The sequence below is a fragment of the Sphaeramia orbicularis genome, chromosome 21 (assembly GCF_902148855.1).
Source record: "Sphaeramia orbicularis chromosome 21, fSphaOr1.1, whole genome shotgun sequence".
NCBI classification, from domain to species: Eukaryota; Metazoa; Chordata; class Actinopteri; order Kurtiformes; family Apogonidae; genus Sphaeramia; species Sphaeramia orbicularis.
Genome location: NC_043977.1, coordinates 33209532 through 33216658, shown reverse-complemented (window position 1 = coordinate 33216658; position 7127 = coordinate 33209532).

The following is a 7127-nucleotide window of genomic DNA, read 5'->3' as shown; positions in this document are numbered from 1 at the left end:
GAGGAGAGTCAGATGGAGGAGGTACTGCCAAGCCCTGAGGGACAACCGCACTGGACTACAGTCACACACACACACGCACACACACACACTGCATGTACTTACACAGCACTGCTCAGTTTAACTACAGTTTGGATTTTGATATTTATATTGTGCTACTTTACTTACACTCTATTGCTCTTCAGAGGAATTACTCCATATTACATGACATCAACTTAACCCATAAAGACCCAAACAGCCACCATCGACCCAAACCATCTACTGGTCTCCCAGATAGCAAAGTCATTATGGCTTAAATCTGGCCCAAAATAGGCAAGCCAAAATCAAACCAGAAGGAAGCCAAAATTCATCCAAAAGTAATCTCAGACTTCCAAAATATAGCCATAATTGTCCCAGAAAAGCCCCAAATCCCCATAATCCAGCCAAAAAGTAGCCAAAACTGACCCAAGGAGAGGCCAAAAGGAGGCCAAAATGATGCCAAAATTTGTGTTGATCATGCTTTTAAAATGAAGTGGGGTTTTCTTCTGGGTAGAAATTCCCGCTCTTTGCGCGGTGTTTTAGCTTTACAGAAATATGCCAAAACACTACCAAGACACATCCATATATGGAATAAGATGTTGCCGCTCTTTAGTCAATCTTCTGGCTTGCCATAAACATGCCATACCATCCCTGTACTTGATCCCGCTCTTTGCCCAGTCTTTTAGTTAACCAGACATATGCCATAACTCAGCCATATACTGCTGGTGACTCCATATCTATTATGGATAACCTTAATCATACCATAGTTAAGCCTAAAGGTTTTCATAATGCCAAAAATGCCAAATGTATGCCATAATGCTGCTAAAATATGTGCTATCATTTTGGCTTCCTTCTGGTTTGATTTTGGCCTGCCTATTTTGGGCCATTTAGGGCCCATACATCCGCCCAGAACTTTGCCAAAATGGCAGGCCAGTTTTGGGCCAGATTTAAGCCATAATGATTTTGCTGTGTGGGAAGGGTTGTAACACGGGTCAGTTGTAACTCGTGCAATTGCTCCAATCAGGAAAAACTTAGGGCTCACCTAATTCACTCTGCACATGCTCAGTTTAGTCCTTAGTCCACATGGGAAGTTGTAGTGCCATGAGGCAGATACATCAAAATTTGTGAGGGAAAAGATAATTTTGTGGTAAGTAATATTTTTTGCTCTAATTATTTTTGTGATTGCATAGTTTGTATTTGAAAGTTGTGTAAATTATCTTTGTGAGATAAACAAAGATTTATGCAACTGTTTATCCACCTGTCCACAATTATCTAAGATTATTATATCCTGTGTAGATCAGTGTTCTTATTTCATATATCGGCCAATATATCGGTTATCGGCCAATATCAGATATCGGCCGATATATTGGATATCGGATTTTTTAGCCCCCAGTATCGGCATCGGCATCGGCCCTAAAAATCCCATATCGGTCGGGCTCTAGTTCAGAGGCTTTATAGTGAACGTGGAAACAAAGCTATCCTCTACAACACTGATTCACCAGTAAAACCCATGGAGCTGGATCAATGACAGTGGCTGGGCACACTGGGTTTATGTTCAGTTAATGATGTATTTTCCTGAGAAAGTTATTTTTTTTTCAGTTTTCTCTGTTTCTGATATAATATCCCTCAACTTTAATCTGAGCCTTAATGAACATCTACATGATCAGTTATTTAAATACAGGAAAATACCAGATTTTCACTGAAAAGCAAAATACAGAGGATAATATTGTAATAAAAGGTGATAAATCCCTTAAAACAAGTTAAATAGTGAGACAAATTCATTTGGGAACTGATATGAAAAGAGCACTGGGTCTTTATGGGGTAACACCTTAATTGTCACTTCAAACATTAGAAAAGATAACCAAAGGTAAATAGTTCAGATCTTTCAATTGGATAATTACTGCAATGATTAATACACTTTTGTCCATAAAGTCCATTAAATATTTTTACTTCTTCTCTTGAAAGCGTTGAGACAATGTGATTTATCATCAATAGATAAAGTGTAACTTGGACTCAGTATGTAATCACCTGGTTAAAGGAGATTTGTGGTGTAGATAAATTGGATTCAAAAGAGAAATGTGTCTGAAAACAAAATTATTCCAACTTTATGGGCATCAGTGTATGTTTAACCTGCAAGAAGTTCAGATGCACTGAGTAGCTTCTCATTTCTTAGACCGTCATCAGTTTGATAGAGAGCATACAGATTAGACTGTGTTTCAATGGGAAAAGGTCAAGTGGTCTGATGAGTCCAGACTGACCCTGTTCCAGAGTGATTGGTGCATCAGAGCGAGAAGAGAGGCAGATGAAGTGATTACCCATCATGCTTAGTGTCTACAGTATAAGCCTGTGGGGGCAGTGTCATGATTCAGTCGTTAAGGTTTAACTTCAGCAGTGTTGTGTGTTCATAAAATGATGGAGACGAATGATGTGACTGCAGAAGCTCATTGAAATGCTGCCACAGTGAATAGGTACCATAATCAGAGCTAAAGGCTAAATATTAAACTGTGGGACTTTCTCTCTAGAATATTATACAGAGTCTCCAGTGGGGATAAAGAATTTCCATTAACATTCAGTCCTGACTCATTCACTCCAGCTGGTCCTCTGCTTGGACAGAATATGTTGAAGAGGGTGATGTGGATCCTCAATGATGTCCTTCACCTCATCCAGTGTGCGTCTCTCCACCACAGTCCCCAGTGGGTCCAGCCTCCCTCCATGACCAAGAAGCTCTTTAGAATAAACCAACACACTCACCACCACTGAAACATGGGTGGCATCTCAATGGAGGCGTCAAAGGACTTGAAAATAGCCGACTCTGTCCCTTTTGAGAGAGTGCCTCTGTGTTCAGGGACCAGTCCATCTTGTTGTCGAGACGCACACTGAGATATTTGTATATCAGCACCACCTCATGAATGCTGACTTGCTGAGGAGGAGGTTCAGGCTTTCTGAAACCCAGCACCATTTCTCTGGCCTTTGAGGTGTTCAGAAGGAGGCAGATTTTTTGGTTTGTTTGTTTGTTTTGTTTTGTTTTTTACAAGGGTCACAGTAGACTTTGGTCATGTCCCTGTACTCCCTTTCCTGTCCATTCTTGATACACACCACAAGAGCTGTGTCATCACAATTTTTCTGGACGTGACAGGACTCAGAATTGTACATAGAGTTAGCTGTGTACCATCTGAACAAGAAGGGAGCCAAAACAGTCCCCTGTGGAACTCCACTGCTGCTCATTACTGTTTCAAAGACACAGTTCACCAGCCTGAGAATTACCACAGTGAATCTATTTCACTGTTTGTGTTTGTGCCAGGCTTAGGTGTTGTGAAGGCTTTTTTGATTGTTGTTAATAGACTAAACTCTTTATTTTTGCATAATTTTAGGCCTATATGACTGCAATATGGTGAAAGTAATTCAAATAATTGCAAAACAAATCTCAATTCTTAACCCCCCTCCTTAAAAATGTTTATTTTCAGATCATAGAAAAAAACAAACTAGATTACCATAACTATGCAGATGACACACAGCTCTACATTTCAATGTCCCCAGGTGACCATAGCCCCATACAAGCACTGGGTAAATGCATGGAGCAAATATCTGAATGGATGGGCCATAACTTTCTTCAGTTAAACAGAGAAAAAACTGAGGTAGTCATTTTTGGACCCAAGGAGGAACGTCTTAAAATCAGCATGCAGCTCCAGTCACTTCAGTTAAAAACTTCAGACCAGGCCAGGAATTTGGGTGTTGTCATGGATTCAGACCTGAATTTTAAAAACCACATACAAACAATTACAAAGTCAGCTTACTATCACCTCAAGAACATTTCTAGGATTAAAGGACTGATGTCGCAGCAAGACCTTGAAAAACTTGTCCATGCCTTCATCTTTAGTCGAGTTGACTACTGTAAAAGTATCTTCTCTGGTCTGCCTAAAAAGTCTATTCGACGACTGCAACTGATCCAGAATGCTGCTGCTCGAGTCCTCACTAAGACCAAGAGAGTGGACCACATCAGCCCAGTTCTGAGGTCTCTACACTGGCTCCCTGTCTCTCAGAGAATAGACTTCAAAATTCTCTTACTAGCATATAAAGCACAGAATGGTTTAGGCCCAAAATACATTAGAGACCTTCTAGTCCAGTATGAACCATCCAGACCACTCAGGTCATCTGGTGCAGGTCTGCTCTGTGTTCCCAAAGTCAGAACTAAACATGGAGAATCAGCGTTCAGTTTCTATGCTCCGTATATCTGGAACAAACTACCAGAAAATATCAGGTCTGCTGAGAGTCTGAGTTCTTTTAAGTCCAGGTTAAAGACTCACCTGTTCACTGCTGCCTTTGACTAAAAGGCTTTTGACTTTTTAAATTTCATATTCTCTTTGAAACTCTGCACTGCAACTTTTACTTTAATATGTGTGTTTTTATTTTTATTTTTTTTAATTTTATTTTGATTTTATGTGTTGTTTTCTTACTCGCTGTTTTTAATCACCTTTTATATGTTTCTTTTATAATGTTTTAAATGTGTTTCTTTTTGTTTCTTTTATTTCAATGTCCTGTGTGAAGCACCTTGAATTGCCTTGTTGCTGAAATGTGCTATACAAATAAACTTGCCTTGCCTTGCCTTATTTACAGAGAAAAGATTCTGTTCAAACTGTATATTTTTTCTCCAAAGTGGTAAAGAAATATCAGCAACTTTTTTGTAGGTGGTAAATACATTTCTTCGACCTCTGTAAAAATATAAATCAGCTATTCTGTGTAAAGTGAACTAATTTGACCTTAAAAACAATAAATACAGTGCTAAGATTATATAAAAACAAACAAAAAGACATATAATTTATATGCTCAACCAGCCTCTTATAATAAACATAATCCCTGATTAATGCCTCAGTAAATATATTGATCACTTGGTGTTATACAATGAAAGCAGATTTATTTGCCGAATTATAACTAACATTTGATACTCAATTTCTCTGTCTGAATAAGATAAGATAAGATATGCCTTGTTTTGTGCTACATGGTGAAATTCCAGGTTTACAGCAGCAAAGTACAAAAGCACACAAGAGCAAAAGAAGTGCAAAATCAAAAATAAAGACAAATCAAAAATTAAGAAAGCTATATACCAGTATACAATTTACAGCTGTGCACATGCTGATCATGCCACAGGTTGGATTAGGGATACGATTTATTGCACGGTTTATTGCATAGAATTATTTGGTGCAGTTTCTGTTGTGGAGCGTGTCAGCTGCAGGAAGGAAAGACCTGCGATACCTCTCCTTCACACACGTTGGGTGTATCATCCTGTCACTAATGGAGCTCCTTAGTGCAGTGAGTGTGTGTTGGAGGGGGTGGGAGTCTTTGTCCTTCATGTAGGACCGCTTGGCTGTCAACCTCCTCTCCCCCACCTCCTCCACAGGTTCCAGAGGGTATCCCAGGACAGAGCTGGCCTTCTTATCAGTTTGTCCAGCTTCTTCCTGTCAGCTGCTGTGATGCTGCTCCCCCAGCAGACCACACCGTAGAAGATGGAAGAGGCCACAACAGAGTCATAAAAGGTCTTCAGGAGTGCCCCCCACACCCCAGAGGACCTCAGCCTCCTGAGCAGATAGAGTCTGCTCTGACCTTTTTTGTAAAGTGCAGAATGAATGATAGTCATTTTAGGTTTGTTTGACATATACACAATCATATATTCTCATATGTTCCCTATTGTGCACAGGTTAAAGATGAATAAGGTTAAAGTTTCTGTTTCATCTAGTGATTGTGAATCCATATAAATCTTCAAAAACTGCATACATTTTTCATATAAAAAGGTCAGTGAAGCTGTTGAAAGCTCAATAAAAGCTCAGTCCTCACTGACTAATATATCAGTCTGACTTTGACTTTGACCCATCCTTTAATTCTAATAATAATAATAATGTGAAAAAGGCTGAAAGCTGCTACTTTTGAGTGAAGAAAACCAAAAGTCCATTAGAAATTTAGAGCTTCGAAAAAGACACAGCCCCTTTTGAAAAGCTGAAATAAAAACACTCATCCTTTCAGAGTCAGACTCATTTCACAGTAGACACTTGATTTTGTCGTAGCAGGAAAAGCACAGGTGGAACTAATGCAGCGCTCACGATGACTCAGTTTCAGTATTTACAGTGATCGAGCGCAATGCAGCAGTTATTAATGATATTAGTTACACCGCTGTTTGACATTTTTCATCCCCCATGTACTCTCTAGTCATTTTCACTGCAGGAACATTCTGTGTTTCAATTCAATAAGACACGAGGGTTTGGCTTTATGTTGTCAGTGATCATGAAATATTAATGGACTCAACAAAGGCTTTGAAAGAGGTTTTGAGTTTTGGTGTACCTTTAGAATCTAAACAGTTCTAGTAAGGCTTTTCTACTGAAATATTCTGTATATTATTTATTCATTCTAGACTATCAGTTGTTCTTTCTGTTTGTGATTTCGGTCAGTATTTTCTATTGAAAATGAAGATTAAGAGACATAGAACAGAAGAGTGCAGCTGACATTTTAACAAAACAGGAACATTTAATAAACAACAATAAATACACACACACACACACAGAAACACAATTAAGACATAACATGCATACAATGAGGGCCCACTAAGGCTTGTTTATCACAAAACAGACCCGATTTTATTGAATTGTTACTAAGCTTTTATTTTTTAAGATTACATATGTAGGTTCTTCCTTAAAGAAAGACCTAAAAAGAAGGAATGTAAGTTTAATTATATGAAACCAGAATTAATTTTTTAAGTGCACCTCAGGAAAGAAATATTTTCTTAGCAAATAAAATATATTCTGGATAGATATTTATAAAACTGGGTCCTACTTTTGATTATTTTCTTGTTTGTTTCTTGTCGTTCTTGTTGATTGTTTTAAAAAAGTGTACAAAACTCCAGTCTACCCTGCCTTTATTTCTCTTTTATCACATACTTCTTGTTTACTGTGCATTTGACAGTAATGATTTTGACTTGACTTGGAAGTAAAAAGCCGAGTCTGTGTTTAATATTCTGCAGCAGAGTCATGGGGTCGGCTTTAAACTCTGCAGTCGGTGTGAGGGGGCGAGTCCTCACATGAAGGTGTTGAAGTGTTCCTTGTCTTGACAGGAAACAGAAGAGGGGG